Raw genomic sequence first — 22,965 nt, forward strand, 5'->3', positions numbered from 1 at the left:
CAAACTTCGTTTGTGGGGGTATAATAAAAGGTCTTCTTGAAGTTACATTTTTGTAGCCATTAATAATGTCTTTTACTTATTTTACTTTAGTTGCCTATTATAACTTTTTCAGCAGGATAATTTACTACCTGTTTAATTTACAATTTCAAAAACAAATTTAGATTGAACAATAGAAATGTGTTCGAAGGACACAGATGACCGCACTTCCCACCTATGTCACAAAAGCAAGGGCCATTATTCTGCCAATAGTCTATGAAAGTGCATCAAAATTACCACTTGCACAACAAAACAGTGGGAACATAAAAAGGTTTCCCCAACAACACAAGACCACACTCCTGCACAACATCATGCCAATGACAGTGAACAAGTTGCAATAGCTTGTTTTACAATCCTTGTAAAAAAAAATAGGTTTAAACTAAACTAAAGGCAATAAATCTACCTTGAAATAACCAATATACAACATCATCACTATATTTAAACTGTAATTATGAAGTTAAGGCCTTTTCCAATATTAAGTAACAGTCACCTTGACCTTGACCCTAAGTGCACATTATTATTTGCAGATTAACTTTCCTATAAAGTTTCATTACTCTGCCTAATATGTGACACAGATGGCACCCTACATAGGCTATTTATTAGGGATGCAAACGAATATTCAATATTCGAATATTTGATCAAACGTTTGGTATTCAAATGTCAAAATCGGTATTAGAATATTCAATGTCTTTTGGTGTCAAATAAATATAATAATAAACCTTGAGCCTACAACTGTGTTATTGTGTTTAAAGTTTGTTTGTCTTTTTTTTACAACAACTGGCCAATACTGCCAGAGGTGTAAATGTGATACACTAAACACGCGTCATATGCCATTTAGGGGCATATCGTCAGATACCATAAAAAGACCCCGTATTTTTACACTAACTGGCTTAATAAAACAAGTGACACACAAAATTCAATAAGTTTCGGTAAATTTGAATGCCTTTGCCAATCAAGGAATAAACTAGTTCCGGAGTTGGTTTGGTTTTTCCATAGTTTTATTTAGTAGAGGTCAATCCCAGAACGAGGCTGCTCGTACTACAGAAAGACCATCCATTGGCGCATAACGCCATTTGACCAGAATCCATAAGTTTACGTTGTCTACAGATATGAAGGCAGAGGAGTATAAATTGAAATAATTTGTTGTTTCTTTGTTCATAATGTATTACTTTTTGTCTTTCTGAAATGAGGAATTTCCGAGGCTCATTTGGTGAAATTCATGGTCCGCCCCGCGTAGTGGTTATGACAAAGAAGGGCTAAAATGTAACACTATTACTTTAGCGAATATAACAAAAGTTTACTACAACTTTTAAAAGATGTATTTTGGCTATCGTATATTCGTTCAAAAAAATTACCGAATATTTGAATATCAATTTAGCCATCCGTTTGCATCCCTACTATTTATCAACTAAGTCAAAAGCCATAACTATTTAAATACTGAGTACAGCAACACATACAATACCAAGTGCACATTTTGACATTCTGCTTCAAATTCCTGCAAAGTTTCATCACGATGGCTATTATTTATTGGAGATATACACGACACAAGTTTTTGTGAGGTAAAAAGGGAAGGACAGTCTGACAGAAGGATAGACAGACAAGGGCAGATTTATATGTGACACCCCCCACCCCCCTTTAGTCGGGGCATAATAACACTTACCATCACAAATTCACAAATTATCTCAACTGGTCAACCATATTATTACAAATTATAAAACAGCAACATCACGGCTTCTTTACTTGTTCAATTCTGTCTAAATCAACTTTGTTGCCTTATTTAATGATAAAACAAGGAATAAAATGTGTCAAGTCAATGATTTAATGCTGGTCTTTAAAAATCATACTTTCATCGAACAGGAAGGCATGAAGTCCAATTCCAAAAATGTCAGAGGCCTTTGTATATGCAGAAAAAACACACGAAATCATCTGTACACACAATATAACTTCATTTTTTATTGGCTGCCTTTAACACTAAAAGTTTAGGCATGAAATCCAGATACACATGAAATAACTGTAATGAGTCTGAATCACACTAGATATTATGCCCTTACCAAATGCCAGTACATTCATCGATTCTGAAATACCCATAAGTTAACTGCCCTTACCCAATGCATGTTCTGGTGTCAATTCTGATATACACATTAGATTACTGCCCTTCCCTACTGCAAGCATATGCATGGTTACAACCCTTACCCGCCTCAGTACCAGTATGAATTCCGGACACAAATAAGATAAATGCAATAAGATAAATGCCTTTACTCACTACCAGTATCTACATGAATTGTGGATACACATTAGATAACTGTCTTTACCCACTACCATTATCTATATGAATTGTGGGTACACAAATTGTAACTGCTTTTACCCACAATGAATATCTGCATGGATTGTGGGCACACACAAATTATTATAACTGGCTTTACCCACAACCAGTGTCTGCATGGATTGTGGGTACATAGAAGATAACTGCCTTTACCCACTACCAGTACCTGCATGGATTGTGGGTACATAGAAGATAACTGCCTTTACCCACTACCAGTACCTGCATGGATTGTGGGTACATATAAGATAAATGCCCTTATCCACTACCAGTATCTAAAATGATTGTGGCTACACATTAGCAAAAACTTTCTTTACCCACTCTCATATATTTATTATTACTGGGAAGCACAAGGAGGTGATGCATTCTTAAAGACATTTAATACCAGACTGATTCATTCATGATCTTCTCAGAACAACAAGGTTATGAGAGGTCAAGAGGCATGGACCGTAGAGGACATAACTATACAGTTCACATGACATCTCCCTTCGACACCAACTACCAGTCCCGCATGGAGTGTGGATAATCATAAGATAACTGTCTTTACCCACTACCAGTATTGGCATGGAGTGTGGGTACACATTATATAATTGCCTTAACCCATTACCAGTATCTGCATGGATTGTGGATACACATTAGATAACTTTCTTTACCCACTACCAGTATCTCCATGGAGTGTGGATAATTATAAGATAACTGACTTTACCCACTACCAGTACCTGCATGGAGTGTGGATAATCATAAGATAACTGCCCATACCAACAACCAGTATATGCACGGATTGTGATACACATAAGATAACTGCCTCTACCCACTACCAGTATCTCCATGGAGTGTGGATAATTATAAGATAACTGACTTTACCCACTACCAGTACCTGCATGGAGTGTGGATAATCATAAGATAACTGCCCATACCAACAACCAGTATATGCACGGATTGTGATACACATTAGATAACTTTCTTTACCCACTACCAGTATCTCCATGGAGTGTGGATAATTATAAGATAACTGACTTTACCCACTACCAGTACCTGCATGGAGTGTGGATAATCATAAGATAACTGCCCATACCAACAACCAGTATATGCACGGATTGTGATACACATAAGATAACTGCCTTTACCCACTTCCAGTATCTGCATGGATTGTGGGTAATCATAAGATAACTGTCTTTACCCACAACCAGTATCTGCACAAATTGTGATACACATAAAATAACTGCCTTTACGCACTACCAGTATCTGCATGGATTGTGGGTAATCATTAGATAACTGCCCTTACCCACAACCAGTATCTAATAGATTGTTGGCATACTTTAGATAAATGCCGTTACCCACAACCAGTATCTTATAGATTGTTGGCACACTTTCGATAAATTCCCTTAATCACAGCCAGTCTCTTATAGATTGTTGGCACACTTTAGATAAATGCACCTACCCAAAACCAGTATCTTATAGATTGTTGGCACACTTTAGATAAATGCACTTACCCAAAACCTGAGCATCTTACAGATTGTTGGCACACTTTAGATAAATGCACTTACCCAAAACCAGTATCTTATAGATTGTTGGCACACTTTAGATAAATGCACTTACCCACAACCAGTATCTTATAGATTGTTGGCACACTTTAGATAAATGCACCTACCCAAAACCAGTATCTTATAGATTGATGGCACACTTTAGATGACTGCCGTTACCCACAACCAGTATCTTATAGATTGTTGGCACACTTTAGATGACTGCCGTTACCCACAACCAGTATCTTATAGATTGTTGGCATATTTTAGATAAATGCCCTTACCCACAGTCAGTATCTTATAGATTGTTGGCACACTTTAGATAACTGCCTTTACCCACAACCAGTATCTTATAGATTGTTGGCACACTTTAGATAACTGCCTTTACCCACAACCAGTATCTTAATAGATTGTTGGCACACTTTAGATAACTGCCTTTACCCACAACCAGTATCTTATAGATTGTTGGCACACTTTAGATAAATGCACCTACCCAAAACCAGTATCTTATAGATTGATGGCACACTTTAGATAAATGCACCTACCCAAAACAAGTATCTTATAGATTGTTGGCACACTTTAGATAAATGCACCTACCCAAAACAAGTATCTTATAGATTGTTGGCATATTTTAGATAAATGCCCTTACCCACAGCCAGTATCTTATAGATTGTTGGCACATTTAGATAACTGCCTTTACCCACAACCAGTATCTTATAGATTGTTGGCACATTTAGATAACTGCCTTTACCCACAACCAGTATCTTATAGATTGTTGGCACACTTTCGATAACTGCCTTTACCCACAACCAGTATCTTATAGCTTGTTGGCATATTTTAGATAACTGCCTTTACCCATAACCAGTATCTTATAGATTGTTGGCACACTTTAGATAACTGCCTTTACCCACAACCAGTATCTTATAGATTGTTGGCACACTTTAGATAAATGCTTTACCCACAGCCAGTATCTTATAGATTGTTGGCATATTTTAGATCAATGCCCTTACCCACAACCAGTATTTTAAAGATTGTTGGTACACTTTAACAATTTCAACAAGGGAGGTAATTACAATGTGGTGACCAACAAGGGAGGTAATTACAATGTGGTGACCATTAAAAAGGAGTTCCATACGAGCATTTTATCTTTGCCCCTGGGCAAGATAAGAATATCTAGCATGGTTAAATTATTGGATGTACTTATCTGAAGTGGGAGAAAAGTTGTATCCATAATACTTCACATAATAATATATCGACAGTAAATAAATAAAAATGTTAAACATCCTGATATTATATACACGACGTGTATATAATATCAGGATGTTTAACATTTTTATTTATTTATATATCAAACGTGATATTATTCATTAATCCTATATATATATATATATATATATATATCTTTAATTCATAAAAATAAAAACAGTTTGTCACATTTCAATTCCTCCATGCTTGTTTACAATATCAGTGATACAATCACATTACATAATTTGCAGTCCAGACGACAACCTTTATATGGAACTGCAACCTATCTCTTCAAAAATCGGAGCTGCAACCTATCATTTTCTTTTTGTGCTCATATCTTTTAAAATCATTAAAATATTCGTTGCCAAATGCATATGCCTGTTATGTTTAAACAAAACTTAAGTGTTTTTTGCGATTTTCCCAAATTACAACCTCATTTTCTGCTAAATCCAAGCCAAAATGATAAATGGAACTGTAACCTACCAGTCGGATTTCGTACATTTTGGAATCATTGCAGAAGTTTTCTCGAGAACGGTTAAAGTTTCAAGGAAAACATGGATATGCTAATACACACTAGGTAGGTGGGCATATGATAGGCTATGTTAAAAATTAAAGAAACTTTTATAATTATATGTATTGCCTTGATTTTTGGCTCGAGTCGAGCGTTTTGGTGACGCCATCTTGCACTGAAACCTACCATTTGGTCACGTGGATTCCCCGCCGTGTTTAGATAAATGTCCTTACTATGTGGACTCAAGAGACAGTCACACTTTAATTGAAAATGTAACTTACACAGACCAGGGTCCCCAAGGTGCCTGCAAAGACAATTTAACAATGTATGCGGAGTAGGCAAGACAATTACTGCACTCACTGCATTCATTTTTATGTTTATGGTATCTTTCAAATCAGAGACATTTAACACTGTAGTTTATAAACGTCTTCATCCAAAATACCCATCACCTGACTCACACAGTGTGTTACAAATTACTGAATTACATAACACTGTCATTTTACATGTAACAGTTAAACAGCAAAAGTAATGATTGAATGATTTGTTTTCACTCACTGAGGCTTTAAGCAAAGTGTCATATTTAAACTAGCCTCACTAGACTACTACCAAATTGTCTTGAAGTACAAAGGACGGCTTAGCATAACAGGACACTGATCAACTTTCATGATTTATCTAAATAAGATGGGGGACCTTAACTGATGGCAGCATTTTTTCTGAAACATTCAACATAAGGAGCCGCAGCGTTCTAAGGCCAAGGCTAAGTGAATCTGACGGGGAAGATCTAGTTAATCAAATCAATAAACCTCAAGAATATTGTACTATTGTCAGTTGATCTAAAACAATGTGAACTTACAAACATCATTATATCCATGTCAGGATAATTCTGCCAATGGTTTATGTTCTACAGAAATAGTATGGGACAATGTCCTGTAATACATAATGTTACATCCTGTTCATAGTATCCACCAATAGATATAGACTTGAATTGTTGCTTTTAAGTAAACAAGAGAGTATATAACCCCCTTCTATTCTTACATTACAAGATCTCCATTTACACCCGAATCCTGTGTAATGAATAATATTCAATGATTTTTCGAGTCTGTGCATGGACTTATGCCAACATTTCAGTTTCTATGTACAGCTATCCACCTTTTCTAGCACTCCTTAAAAAGCCCATTAGGCCTATATAAATAAATTGCTAGATTTTCATCCTTTTTTTTTAAATAGGGACGGGGTGACATTTTTTTTTTTTTTTTTTTTCCTAGCTGACTGTTACACTGTTGAATATGTGTTCATTCTCTTTGGTATAACATAAGGGGACCATATATACATGTGTTTCTATACGAACCACAAACATGATCGTAGCAATTCTCCTTTTTTTTTAAATGTGAATGTTTTACATCGACATCCACTGGCATGAATAAACACCATTCCCAGACAGTACTGGCCCCAATTTCTCGAAACTTCTTAAGTCCCTTATAACAGGATTAAGCTAATCTGACTATTTTTGTTGTTCTATAAAATGTGTTATATTTACTTCTTCAAGAATTTCTAAAAATTATATAGGAATAATTTTGTATGATTATCAGAATAAACCATTTTTCATTTATCAAAATCCATTTTTAGTATGTATTTCGGCTAATTGAAATAAGTGACTTAAGCCTGTTAAGCTTAAGAAGTTTCGAGAAATTGGGGCCTGGACTAATACGCAACTATGTTCAACATTCATATTTGAGTTAATAAAATTTAAGGGCGCAAAAAAGAAGGGGTGGGAGGGGATGAAAATCTAGCAACTAATTTATCTATAGTCACTGTAACACTACATACCAAAAAGGTGGGTTTCTTTCTTAAACTTGTTTAATGTAACAACTGCGAGTCAACTCCTTTTTCAAAGCACGCTATGATTGTCTTCCAATCACTTTTACTGTTTTTTTTCTTGGAATGCCCACATGATAATAAATAACAGAATTCATTTCCTGAATTAATCCAAACCATGTCGGAGTAATATAAAATGTTGCTTCCTTATACATGTGTATGTGAACCAATTCAAAATTAAGAGCATTTTTTTCTTATTAAGAACTTACTATTATAACAACATTTCATAACTTTCAATCTAGCACACCCTATTGTTGTTATATTTTTCATCAGGATTTTACCCAGCAAGTGCAAACAAGTTTATAAATAATACACCCATCTTGTTTGAAAACCCATAAGGAAGAACAATCAAAGAAGATCAAAGACTCTAGTCATCATTAAAAAGTTCTTGAAAGGTGAGTACATATCACTATTTTTAATTGCATTTCTGCCACAACAGAAGATTCTTGCACTGTTTGTCCTTTTGGGAAGCCATGAAGTATGTAAATTTAACATGTGAAAGTCACCGATGTTTCTTTTAATCTTACAGGGTAAACAAATCCAGCAGAATTCGAATAGGAAATATATGCAAAAATTGTGAAAGATAAATGTCTCCTAAGTGATGCGATAAATCAGTAGGTAAGATTCAATGAGTTTTAAACAACAATATCAATTTCTATGCAAGTTTTTGACAATTTTCATCTTTCTTGGTGTGTAGTCCCTTTAAAGCCATCATCTTTAGAAAGGTATATCTTCTGAAAGGTATTTATATTGTTAGAAAGGAGGTATCTCAATTAGTGTATTAACAAGTGTTTGTTCAACACAAAGAATACCTGTCAGTAGAGAAATGCTACAAATTACAGGTGGAAGTCAGAGACTGGGACTGTCAAAATTTATCTCCGGAAAATACATATGCAATACTAACCATAAAACTATACTTAACATTCCTGACTAAAACAGTTACTTACAAAGTACATCAAAATGTCATGAGTTCAGAAGAGTCACAAACATTATTGTATAATAAATTAGCCAAAAAGGGTTAAACAATCGTTGTTTTACAGCCGTTGCAAGCTTATGGCATGAGCTTATATCTGACAGTCACTGCATATTGCTTCACATCTTACACTGTCATAACAAGATTTCAAAACAAGATTGTTCATCAAGTATGTGATTGGCTTGTCCTACATCTGACAGTAATGCAAGGTTTGACTGGATTGTCCCACATCTGACATTCATGCAAGGTTTGATGGCATAGTCCCACATCTGACAGTCATGCAAGGTTTGGCTGGATTGTCCCAACATCTGACAGTCATGAAAGGTTTGACTGGATTGTCCAACATCTGACAGGCATGCAAGGTTTGACTAGATTGTCCTACATCTGACAGTCATGAAAGGTTTGACTGGATTGTCCCAACATCTGACAGTCATGGAAGGTTTGGCTGGATTGTCCCAACAGCTGACAGTAATGGAAGGTTTGACTGGATTGTCCCAACATCTGACAGCCATGCAAGGTTTGGCTGGATTGTCCTACATCTGGCGGCTGGATTGTCCAACATCTGACAGTCATGCAATGTTTGTCTGGATTGTCCTACATCTGACAGTCATGCAAGGTTTGGCTGGATTTCCCAATATCTGACAGCCATGCAAGGTTTGGCTGGATTGTCCAACATCTGACAGCCATGCAAGGGTGGCTGGATTGTCCTACATCTGACAGCCATGCAAGGTTTGGCTGGATTGTCCCACACCTGACAGCCATGCAAGGTTTGGTTGGATTGCCCAACATCTGACAGCCATGCAAGGTTTGGCTGGATTGCCCAATATCTGACAGTCATGCAAGGTTTGGCTGGATTGTCCAACAGCTGACAGTCATGCAAGGGTGGTTGGATTGTCCTACATCTGACAGCCATGCAAGGTTTGACTGGATTGCCCAATATCTGACAGTCATGCAAGGTTTGGCTGGATTGTCCAACATCTGACAGCCATGCAAGGTTTGGCTGGATTGTCCTACATCTGACAGCCATGCAAGGTTTGGCTGGATTGTCCCACACCTGACAGTCATGCAAGGTTTGGCTGGATTGTCCAACATCTGACAGTCAGTCAAGGTTTGGCTGGATTGTCCAACATCTGACAGTCATGCAAGGGTGGTTGGATTGTCCTACATCTGACAGCCATGCAAGGTTTGGCTGGATTGTCCAACATCTGACAGTCAGTCAAGGTTTGGCTGGATTGTCCAACATTTGACAGTCATGCAAGGTTTGGCTGGATTGTCCTACATCTGACAGCCATGCAAGGTTTGGCTGGATTGTCCAACATCTGACAGTCATGCAAGGTTTGGCTGGATTGTCCAACATCTGACAGCCATGCAAGGTTTGGCTGGATTGTCCTAAATCTGACAGTCATGCAAGGTTTGGCTGGATTGCCTAATATCCGACTGTCATGCAAGGGTGGTTGGATTGTCCCAACATCTGACAGTCATGCAAGGTTTGGCTAGATTGTCCTACATCTGACAGCCATGCAAGGGTGGTTGGATTGTCCCACATCTGACAGCCATGCAAGGTTTGGCTGGATTGTCCCACATCTGACAGTCATGCAAGGGTGGTTGGATTGTCCCACGCCTGACAGCCATGCAAGGTTTGGCTGGATTGTCCCACATCTGACAGTCATGCAAGGGTGGTTGGATTGTCCCACACCTGACAGCCATGCAAGGTTTGGCTGGATTGTCCAACATCTGACAGCCATGCAAGGTTTGGCTGGATTGTCCAACAGCTGACAGTCATGCAAGGGTGGTTGGATTGTCCAACATCTGACAGTCATGCAAGGTTTGGCTAGATTGTCCCACATCTGACAGTCAGTCAAGGTTTGGCTGGCTTGTCCCACATCTGACAGTCATGCAAGGTTTGGCTGGATTGTCCAACAGCTGACAGTCATGCAAGGGTGGTTGGATTGTCCTACATCTGACAGCCATGCAAGGTTTGGCTGGATTGCCCAATATCTGACAGTCATGCAAGGTTTGGCTGGATTGTCCAACATCTGACAGTCATGCAAGGTTTGGCTGGATTGTCCTACATCTGAAAGCCATGCAAGGTTTGGCTGGATTGTCCCACATCTGACAGTCATGCAAGGTTTGACTGGATTGTCCAACATCTGACAGTCAGTCAAGGTTTGGCTGGATTGTCCTACATCTGACAGCCATGCAAGGTTTGGCTGGATTGCCCAATATCTGACAGTCATGCAAGGTTTGGCTGGATTGTCCAACATCTGACAGTCAGTCAAGGTTTGGCTGGATTGTCCAACATCTGACAGTCATGCAAGGTTTGGCTGGATTGTCCTACATCTGACAGCCATGCAAGGTTTGGCTGGATTGTCCAACATCTGACAGTCATGCAAGGTTTGGCTGGATTGTCCAACATCTGACAGCCATGCAAGGTTTGGCTGGATTGTCCTACATCTGACAGTCATGCAAGGTTTGGCTGGATTGCCTAATATCTGACTGCCATGCAAGGGTGGTTGGATTGTCCCAATATTTGACAGTCATGCAAGGTTTGGCTGGATTGTCCCACATCTGACAGCCATGCAAGGGTGGTTGGATTGTCCCACATCTGACAGTCATGCAAGGGTGGTTGGATTGTCCCACATCTGACAGCCATGCAAGGTTTGGCTGGATTGTCCCACATCTGACAGTCATGCAAGGTTTGGCTGGATTGTCCAACATCTGACAGCCATGCAAGGTTTGGCTGGATTGTCCAACAGCTGACAGTCATGCAAGGATGGTTGGATTGTCCAACATCTCACAGTCATGCAAGGTTTGGCTGGATTGTCCCACATCTGACAGTCAGTCAAGGTTTGGCTGGCTTGTCTCACATCTGACAGTCATGCAAGGTTTGGCTGGATTGCCCCACATCTGACAGTCAGTCAAGGTTTGGCTGGATTGTCCCACATCTAACAGTTATGCAAGGTTTGGCAGGATTGTCCCACATCTGACAGCCATGCAAGGGTGGTTGGATTGTCCCACATCTGACAGTCATGCAAGGTTTGGCTGGATTGTCCCACATCTGACTGTCATGCAAAATCTGGCATAGTCCCACATCTGACAGGCATGCAAGGTTTGACAGGATAGTCATACATCTGATAATATTGCAAGGTTTGTCTGGATTGTCCTACATCTGACAGTTGGCCAATCAAAATTTGACTGGATTGTCAAACATCTGACAGTCATGCAAAGTTTGCCTGGATTGTCCTACATCTGACAGTCAGTCAAGCAAAGTTTAACTGAATTGTCCAACATCTGACATTCATGCAAAATTTGATTGGATAGTCTCAGATCTGACAGTCCTGCAATGTTTGACTGGAGAGTCCCACATCTGACAGTAATGCAAGGCTTGATTGGAAAGTCATATATCTGACAGTCATGCAAGGTTTGCTTGGATAATTCCCCATCTGACAGTCCTTGCATGTTTCTGTCTGGATTGCTTTTCATCTAAGTCTTTGCAAGCGTTTGACTAGATAGCCCTTCGCACATGTTACAGTTTGTGTCTGATAGATTGGCTTTGAATTAACAACCATAGCAATTTTTAACTGGACTTACATACATGTTTTAGTCACTGAAATGTTTGAACTGGACTGTCCTTCACATTTCAGCATTGCAAGGTTTTAGGTAAACTGCCCTTAATGTTTCAGATATTGCAATGTTTGAGATGGAGTTCCCTTCATGCAAAGTTTTAGCTGATCTGCTGTAAATGTTTCAGTCATTGCAAGTGCAACATTACTGTCCTTCATATTTTATTGCAAAGTTTTAAGCTTGACAGACCTTCATGTTTCAGTTGTTGCAAGGTTTTAGCTGGACTGCCCTTCATTTTTTAGTTATTGCAAGGTCTTAGCTGGACTGCCCTTCCTTTTTCAGTTAATGCAAGGTTTTATCTGGACTGCCCTTCATGTTTCAGTCATTGCATGGTGTAAACTGGACTGCCTTTCATGTTTCAGTCATTGCAAAGTTCTAACTGGACTGCCCTTCATGATTCAGTCATTGCAAGATTCTTACTGGACTGCCCTTCATGATTCAGTCATTGCAAAGTTCTTACTGGACTGCACTTCATGATTCAGTCATTGCAAAGTTCTTACTGGACTGCCCTTCATGATTCAGTAATTGCAAGGTTTTAACTGGACTGCCCTTCATGTTTCAGTCATTGCAAAGTTCTAACTGGACTGCACTTCATGATTCAGTCATTGCAAAGTTCTAACTGGACTGCCCTTCATGATTCAGTCATTGCAAAGTTCTAACTGGACTGCCCTTCATGATTCAGTCATTGCAAAGTTCTAACTGGACTGCCCTTCATGATTCAGTCATTGCAAGGTTTTAACTGGACTCTTCCCTTCATGATTCAGTCATTGCAAAGTTCTAACTGGACTGCCCTTCATGATTCAGTCATTGCAAGGTTTTAACTGGACTGCCCTTCATGATTCAGTCATTGCAAAGTTCTAACTGGACTGCCCTTCATGATTCAGTCATCGCAAGGTTGTAACTGGACTGCCCTTCATGATTCAGTCATCGCAAGGTTGTAACTGGACTGCCCTTCATGATTCAGTCATTGCAAAGTTCTAACTGGACTGCACTTCATGATTCAGTCATTGCAAAGTTCTAACTGGACTGCCCTTCATGATTCAGTCATTGCAAGGTTTTAACTGGACTGCACTTCATGATTCAGTCATTGCAAGGTTTTAACTGGACTGCACTTCATGATTCAGTCATTGCAAGGTTGTAACTGGACTGCCCTTCATGATTCAGTCATTGCAAAGTTCTAAACTGGACTGCCCTTCATGATTCAGTCATTGCAAAGTTCTAACTGGACTGCCCTTCATGATTCAGTCATTGCAAGGTTTTAACTGGACTGCACTTCATGATTCAGTCATTGCAAAGTTCTAACTGGACTGCACTTCATGATTCAGTCATTGCAAAGTTCTAACTGGACTGCACTTCATATTTCAGTCATCGCAAGGTTGTAACTGGACTGCCCATTCATGTTTTTAATCTTGTCACTGTAGAAAGCAAGGAATGTGACAAAGGATCAGGAATTTTTGTACTTTTAGTCGGTGCTTTAGAAAGAGTTATAAAGTCAGTTTTATAAAGTCAGTTTTATAACTGCCAGGAAATGCTGACTGAAATTTAAAAAACATTTTCAAAAGCAAGTTACTTACCCCAAAAAGTATTTACTACCTTTGCAGGATGGCACTCTCTATTTTGCAGGAAAGTTCTTTGGGTTTTTTATCTAGTTATTTTTTTTTAATACCTGATAGAAATAAAACTGGAAGGTTCATAAAGGCTTATCTAAAGGCTATATATAATGGTTCCCTTTTTTTTGGGGGGGGGGGAAATGGGGCAAGTTTGCAGTGCCCCCCCCCCCCCAAAAAAGGGAACCATTGTGGTGTTTTCACACATATGTTAAAACAAACTGTTAACCCTGAATACTGCAAAAAATAGATAAGGACTGTATAAAAGCGTCGCTTTGGCAATTTTTGATAATTTTTTTACCTGTTTTTGTTGCTTTTTCAAAGTGGCCTCATTCTGAACCAGATACATATGTTGCCTACATTTAAAAAAATTTGCAGGAAAGTTGGTCAATCATTAAAGCCTAATACTCAAACGATTAAGACATTTCTACTTTTTACTGCTTTATGTACCTAATTAAGTTTCTCTGATAACTGATTATGATGTAGACTGATTTGATCATCAAACCACAGTTAACTTTCTCAAAATAGCAGAATAGCTTTAACAATTGAGCAAAAAATAGGTACATTTACACCACTAAATATGAAACAAATTAACAGAAGGTGATGATTATCCTACATAAAACAATAACAAGAGCCAAGCATGCTATCTTGACTGTTTCAGAAATTCTTGGATCGGCAGTCTGATCTTGAGGAACATTTTTATATATTTTGGAATGCCATTTCCCCCTCAAACAGAGAAATCCAGGTGGGATGGCTGTAGGAAAGTGTATAAACATTACAGATACACATCTTTATAATTGAAAGATGCACACACAAAACACTACCTCTACATCATTTGCTACAGAAACATACAGTCATTAATTATAAGCTTTATTTCTGGGATCTTAGACAATCAAAGGGAAGTAACCATAAAACTTCTTGAAGTGGACTTGCAGGAGAGGTCAGTTAGGGTCAAGGTTACTTCCAACAAAGGTTATAGACACATGCATGTAACTTAATATTAATTAAGATGTTTTACTTAGACATACTGATTATCAGTTTATATCAATAATTTCTATTTAACATCATAACACTATATATTTCCAATCAATTACAATACAGTGAAACTACAATTAAGTAAAGCCTGACATGCTAGAGTGGCCCTAAGAACATTAATAAACAAGAGGGCCATGATGGCCCTGTATCGCTCACCTGTAGCTTTGCTAAATAAAGTGAACATTCTGACCTATTATAAAGATCCAATGAAAAGTATGGCCCCTAGAGGCCACTCTTTTATTTGTCCCACTGACCTAGTTTTTTACCCCACATGACCCTATCAGTAGGCAATGCTTCAAACCAAATATTTAAGACCTAGTCCTTGTGGCTTCAGACAAGAAAATTTTAAAGTTTTTTCCTATATAAGCCTATGTAAAACTTGTGACACCCAGGGTGAGGCCTCTTTTCACCACAGGTGCACAAATTGAACAATCTTGGTAGCGGACCACTAGGTTATGCCACATATAAAATGCCAATGTCTTGTTGGTTTAGACAAGAAGTTTTTTGTTCTATATAAGCCTATGCAAAACTTGTGACTCCCCCAGGATAGGGCCTCTTCTCCCCAGGGGCATAAATTGAACAATCTTGGTAGAGGACCACTTGGTTATGATACATACCAAATATTGAATGCGTAGGCCTTGCATTTTCAGACAAGAAGATTTTTAAACACTTTCCTTATATAAGCCTATGTAAAACTTGTGACCCCCTAGGTGGGGCCTCTTATCACTTCAGGGGCATAATTTGAATAATCTCGGTAGAGAACCACAAGGTAAAGCTACATACCATATATCAAATGCCTAGGCCTTGTGGTTTTAGACAAGATTTTAAGTTTTCACTAAATAAGCCTATGTAAAACTTGCGACCCCCGGGCAGGGCCTCTTATCACTCCAGAGGCATAATTAGAACAATCTTGGTAGATGTCCATAAAGTAATTATACATGCCAAATATCAAAGCCCTAGGACTTCTAGTTTTGGAGAAGATTTGTTAAGTTTTCCATATCTAAGTCTATGTAAACCACGTGACCCGGGGCGGGGTCATTTTTGACCCCAGGGGCATAATTTGAACAATCTTGGTAGAGGTCCATTAGGTGATGCTACATATCAAATATCAAAGCTCTAGGCCTTGTGGTTTTGGAGGAGAATTTTTTTTAAGTTTTTCTTACCGGTTACCATGGCAACCAGAGTTTCGCATGGAATCCATGTCTTTGAACAACTTTGGTAGAGCTTCATGCAAGGAACATCCCTGACCAAGTTCCATTGAGATTAGGCTAAAATTGTGACCTCTATTGTGTTCACAAGGTTTTTCTACTAATTGACCTAGTGACCTAGTTATTGACCGTGAATGACCCAATATCAAACTTGACCTACATTTTATAGAGATGATCATTCTGACCAAGTTGCATTGAGATTAGGCTAAAATTGTGACCTCTATTGTGTTCACAAGGTTTTTCTACTAATTGACCTAGTGACCTAGTTATTGACCGCGGATGACCCAATATCGAACTTGACCTAAATTTTATAGAGATGATCATTCTGACCAAGTTGCATTGAGATTAGGCTAAAATTGTGACCTCTAATGTGTTCACAAGGTATTTCTACTAATTGACCTACTGACCTAGTTTTTGACCCCAGATGACCCAATATCGAACTTGACCTAGATTTCATAGAGATGATCAGTCTGACCAAGTTTCATAAAGATTAGGTCAAAATTGTGACCTCTGTTGTGTTCACAAGGTTTTTCTAATAATTGACCTAGTGACCTAGTTATTGACTGCGGATGACCCAATATCGAACTTGACCTAGATTTTATAGAGATGATTATTCTGACCAACTTGCATTGAGATTAGGCTAAAATTGTGACCTCTATTGTGTTCACAAGGTTTTTGTACTAATTGACCTAGTGACCTAGTTGTTGACCGCAGATGACCCAATATCGAACTTGACCTACATTTTATAGAGATGATCATTCTGACCAAGTTGCATTGAGATTAGGCTAAAATTGTGACCTCTATTGTGTTCACAAGGTTTTTCTACTAATTGACCTAGTGACCTAGTTTTTGACCTGGGTTGACCCAATATGGAACTTGACCTAGCTTATGTTAAGATGATCATTCTGACCAAGTTTCATTAAGATAAGGCTAAAATTGTGACCTCTATTTTGTTCACAAGGTTTTTCTAATAATTGACCTAGTGACCTAGTTATTGACTGCGTATGACCCAATATCGAACTTGACCCAGATTTTATAGAGATGATCATTCTGACCAAGTTGCATTAAGATTAGCCTAAAATTGTGACCTCTATTGTGTTCACAAGGTTTTTGTACTAATTGACCTAGTTACCTAGTTATTGACCGCGGATGACCCAATATCGAACTTGACCTAGATTTTATAGAGATGATCATTCTGACCAAGTTGCATTGAGATTAGGCTAAAATTGTGACCTCTAATGTGTTCACAAGGTTTTTGTACTAATTGACCTAGTGACCTAGTTATTGACCGTGAATGACCCAATATCAAAGTTGACCTACATTTTACAGCGATGATCATTCTGACCAATTTGCATTGAGATTAGGCTAAAATTGTGACCTCTATTGTGTTCACAAGGTTTTTCTACTAATTGACCTAGTGACCTAGTTATTGACTGCGGATGACCCAATATCGAACTTGACCTAAATTTTATAGAGATGATCATTCTGACCAAGTTGCATTGAGATTAGGCTAAAATTGTGACCTCTAATGTGTTCACAAGGTATTTCTACTAATTGACCTACTGACCTAGTTTTTGACCCCAGATGACCCAATATCGAACTTGACCTAGATTTCATAGAGATGATCAGTCTGACCAAGTTTCATAAAGATTAGGTCAAAATTGTGACCTCTGTTGTGTTCACAAGGTTTTTCTAATAATTGACCTAGTGACCTAGTTATTGACTGCGGATGACCCAATATCGAACTTGACCTAGATTTTATAGAGATGATTATTCTGACCAACTTGCATTGAGATTAGGCTAAAATTGTGACCTCTATTGTGTTCACAAGGTTTTTGTACTAATTGACCTAGTGACCTAGTTGTTGACCGCGGATGACCCAATATAACACTTGACCTACATTTTATAGAGATGATCATTCTGACCAAGTTGCATTGAGATTAGGCTAAAATTGTGACCTCTATTGTGTTCACAAGGTTTTTCTACTAATTGACCTAGTGACCTAATTATTGACCACGGATGACCCAATATCGAACTTGACCTAGATTTTATAGAGATGACCATTCTGACCATGTTGCATTGAGATTAGGCTAAAATTGTGACCTCTATTGTGTTCACAAGGTTTTTCTACTAATTGACCTAGTGACCTAGTTTTTGACCCCAGATGACCCAATATCGAACTTGACCTAGATTTTATAGAGATGATCAGTCTGACCAAGTTTCATAAAGATTAGGTCAAAATTGTGACCTATATTGTGTTCACAAGCAATTGTGAACGGACGGACGGACGGACGGACGACGGACGAAGAGTGATCACAAAAGCTCACCTTGTCACTACGTGACAGGTGAGCTAAAAATGACTGCTAAAAGCAATGATGAATCAGTGATAACATTTGGAAACCAAAACCTACTTTTCAGGATAATTTATGGGAGGCATTGATTGTTCTGATGTGTTATTTTCATGCACTGTTGTTCTTACAAAAATGATCAGAGCAATAAATGAATGTTTTATTAATGTCAAGCTATATATGTTTCAATTAAATGTACTGGCAACATGGTTTTTGCATCAAGGGATAAATAACTGAAGACTTTCACAACGCTGTTTAAATAATTATTCTCCAGTCTATAAACATCGCTGATTTTAAATGACATCAAAATTACATAATTTTCTTAATCGCTCTCTGACATTTACTGTACATATTCTATAAATGACAGCAGAATATATTTAAGCCATGTAAATTGATGTTTTACAACCCAGATACCATTCTTTTTTAAGGGCGAAAAAAAGAAAAATGTCACATTAGTAATGTCTCTACAAAATGTCATTTAATTACTTCCAAGACTTATCTCCACCTATTACCACTTGGACTTTCAGGAATCATATTAGTTGAAATCATTTTTAACCAATTGAATGGCAGTGTTTTCAAACCATTTAACTTTTAAATTCCATATTGATCAACGTTTTACGTGCCATACTTATTGGTTGAATGGCTGATATATTGGCCGTTTACATTAAATTTAAAGCGAAATAGTTTTTCTGATTGTTTTATGACGCAAGTGTCTAACTTCCAAAACGGTGCTGTACAAAGTACATGGGTATTTGCCTTAACAGGGTTCTGCTTAATAGAATACACAATCTATCTTTTTTAAACTGACTTTCAATACTATGAATGAGCTTACAAATTACAAGAGCTTTGCATTTGGATGTCAATGCTTACTCAAGTCTGTTACTCAAGAATCACAGGTCAACATCTACTTTGGACTGATAAGTTATGATTAAACAACAAAAATGGTATTGTTAGTCTTCACATTCGTACTCAGGTATGGGAGTTGACATTGACAGCAATGCCAACGTGATTGTCATACATGAAAGAAATGCACTTGGAAGATTTTTTTGAAAGACAACAACAAACAACAAGAACACAATCTTAAATGTAGTATAGTAAGTTTTAATCTATCATTAAATTCAAAGACAAATTCGTTCAGCTTAATAAACAAAGAAGAATATATGTCAAAAACTAGACATGTTGAAATGTCAAAACATAGTTCCTGCATGTATTGATATGGCTCCATTTTCTGATAGGTACATATTTCATCCAAAGGGTTCCAGAAAAATCAAGAATCCCGAGCTGCACGCAGTGGCATCACAAGCTTCGATGTAGCAACACAGTGGCAAGGCCAGTGCATGCATTGGGATCACATAGAACGCCAAGTGACAGCACACACTTTGAGCATGCCCAAAACAAACACCATAGCTCGGCATTCTGATAAGAGCATAGTGGGATTGCTGTGAGGTCACCGTAGCAGCACAATAAGGTCTCCTACAATGCCACAGGATCGTAGCAGGCGTGCACAGAGGTTGCTGAGCGAATGCAATGGTTATCGGTGGCGCTTGCCTGGCGATAGTGTATAGAAAATATACATGTGCAAATAAACATTCATTCCACGATGACTGATGTGCAACAGCAAGAAGGGCTACAGCTTGCCTTTATGCTGGTCCAGCAGATTCAGGATGATGCAGACGCTTTGGATCTCATTCTGAGACGACGACGGAGGAGGGCCCCAAGGCATAAGAGGCTTTGGGTTCGAACATGAACGAAGGCAGCATGGTCTCAGACCGTTTGAGAGCAAATGGAAGAATGGAGAACTGATGTAGTTATCGTTTTTAGTAGGCATTGCAAAATGTGACAACTTGATGCATGCAGTGGAAGCGCTGTAAGAGAGAGAACAGACTATCCCCAACTAGAACTCAGTAGAACACCATGGAGCTCTGTATAAACACCAAGGGTGCCGTGAAACCCTGTGACATCGCCATTTTCATGAAAAATATATAATTTTCCAGCAATCTCTCGGCGCTCTTGGAAATTTAACAACGCCGTGCAATCTCAGTGGCAACGCGGCTAGGTGTTACAGGGGCATTATGTAGTCTTGATGAAAATTAAACATTTAACTAGCTGCTGTTGGCTTGAACATTTAATTTCCATAACAGTTTCCAAATTAGCATACCGGTAAGTAGCAGACTAATATGTTATTTGTATGTCATGCAATGAAAATGACAGCTTTAAAGGGGACCTCTGACCCTGAATTGTCATTACCACTGAAATAAAAGATTAAAAGTTGCCACTATTTCAGTCTGGTTTAAAAGATCAGTGAAAACCAACACCAATTACCTTAACTGGCTTAAGTCTTTTGGATTGCTAATGTTTCTAGAGTTAAAGAATATATTCAATTAGACTGACAGGTAAGGGTGCATTATACCTCCTTACAGGAGGACGTAATCAGTATTCAGAAATATACAATGGTTAAACAATCATACACATATCAAATGGCAATTGCATTGTCAGCATGGAGTTTTTTATGTTTTGGAAGATTTCTATCATTATGGTTTGTATTGAAAGTATATTCACTTTGATCTGTAAAACTTCTTCTATTGAATTCAGGTAATAAATCAAAAAAGGAATGTGACAATAACCAACCTAACTGTTCCCAATCATATAAATTTGTATAGTGCATTGAAATGTTTTGTTCGTTCTTACTATCTTTAATAATGAGTTTCTCTTCCAACAAATTAAACTGATTCCTTTTTTTTTATTAAATCTTCTTTAATGATAATTAAAACAAGAGCCATCACAGCATGTGCTAAGGGCCCCAAAATGATATCATATTTGACAAAGGCATTTTAATTCTTGAAGTGTATAACTATGCAAAGATGGGCTATGAATGTAAATTGTAAAAATGTTGCTACAACTTACAAGATCACAAACATTTTCTGCAAAATATTTTAATTTTGATTAAGTTATATATGTGTTATATAAGTTCTTCACAATAAACTTACCATGAGGATATTAACCAAGTGAGAAGATGGGATGGTCATCTACATACAAGTATGTTTAAAGGTGTGGCTCAAAGAATTTGAGTTCTTGCACCATGTAAAAAAAAAATCCATTGCCATCTGTTCCAAGTGAAAGTCAATATAAGTTTATTTTAAAATCATGCCCAAAGTTTATTAAAATTAAGATATGATTAATACTAAGTGAGGTAACTTTTGGACATATGAATCACAGAATTATGGTTCTTCAATCTTCAAATGGGTACAAATATATACTGCTATCAACCAATTTCCAAATGTCATTTTCTCCCATAAACAATTGTCATCAAACATCATTGTTTGTCAAGGGAGGGAACAATGGAACAATGGGACAGAGTGATGGTTTTTGAAATGTGTGCAAGTCGATAGAGCACTTAACCATGCTTTCAATAATTCACTTAAGCATATTTTCTCATGGGAAGCAATTTGGTATTAATGGGCAAATGAGTTATGATACCTGTACAACAAATAAGCTCACATTGCCATAATATTGATGATTAAAGTCTCATTCACTTAAAAAACTTGTCAAGTTCAAATAAAAAGTAAATTAATTTGCTAAAATACTTCAAGGCAATTTGGGATCAATGAGTTAAGGTTCTTGAAATGTGTATGTGTTAAACATATCGTTGCAATTAGTGAATGCTCATTGACTGAGAATTTTCACTGATTTCAGATATTGAATGCTCATTGACAAGAGCTCTGACCGAAAGCTTTCATTGCAGTTATTGAGTGTCTATTGACCAACAGCTTTCCCTGCAGTTATTGAGTGTCTATTGACCAACAGCTTTCACTGTAGTTATTGAGTGTCTATCAACCAACAGCTTTCACTGCAGTTATTGAGTGTCTATTGACCAACAGCTTTCATTGCATTTATTCAGTGACTATTGACCAACAGCTTTCACTGTAATTATTGAGTGTCTATTGACCAACAGCTTTCACTGCAGTTATTGAGTGTCTATTGACCAACAGCTTTCATTGCATTTATTCAGTGACTATTGACCAACAGCTTTCACTGTAATTATTGAGTGTCTATTGACCAACAGCTTTCACTGCAGTTATTGAGTGTCTATTGACCAACACCTTTCATTGCAGTTATTGACCAACAGCTTTCACCGCAGTTATTGAGTGTATACTGACCAACAGCTTTCACTGCAGTTATTGAGTGTCTATTGACAACAGTTTTCACTGCAGTTATTGAGTGTCTATTGAAAACAGTTTTCACTGCAGTTATTGAGTGTCTATTGACAACAGTTTTCACTGCAGTTATTGAGTGTCTATTGACCAACAGCTTTCACCACAGTTATTGAGTGTCTATTGACCAACAGCTTTCACCGCAGTTATTGAGTGTATATTGACCAACAGCTTTCACTGCAGTTATTGAGTGTCTATTGACAACAGTTTTCCCTGCAGTTATTGAGTGTCTATTGACCAACAGCTTTCCCTGCAGTTATTAAGTGTCTGTTGACCAACAGTTTCCCTGCAGTTATTGAGTGTCTATTGACCAACAGCTTTCCCTGCAGTTATTGAGTGTCTATTGACAAACAGCTTTTATTGAAGTTATTGAGTGTCTATTGACCAACAGCTTTCACTGCAGTTATTGAGTGTATATTGACCTACAGTTTTCACTGCAGTTATTGAGT

The sequence above is a fragment of the Mya arenaria genome, chromosome 2, assembly GCF_026914265.1.
Source record: "Mya arenaria isolate MELC-2E11 chromosome 2, ASM2691426v1".
In the NCBI taxonomy this organism is placed as follows: domain Eukaryota; kingdom Metazoa; phylum Mollusca; class Bivalvia; order Myida; family Myidae; genus Mya; species Mya arenaria.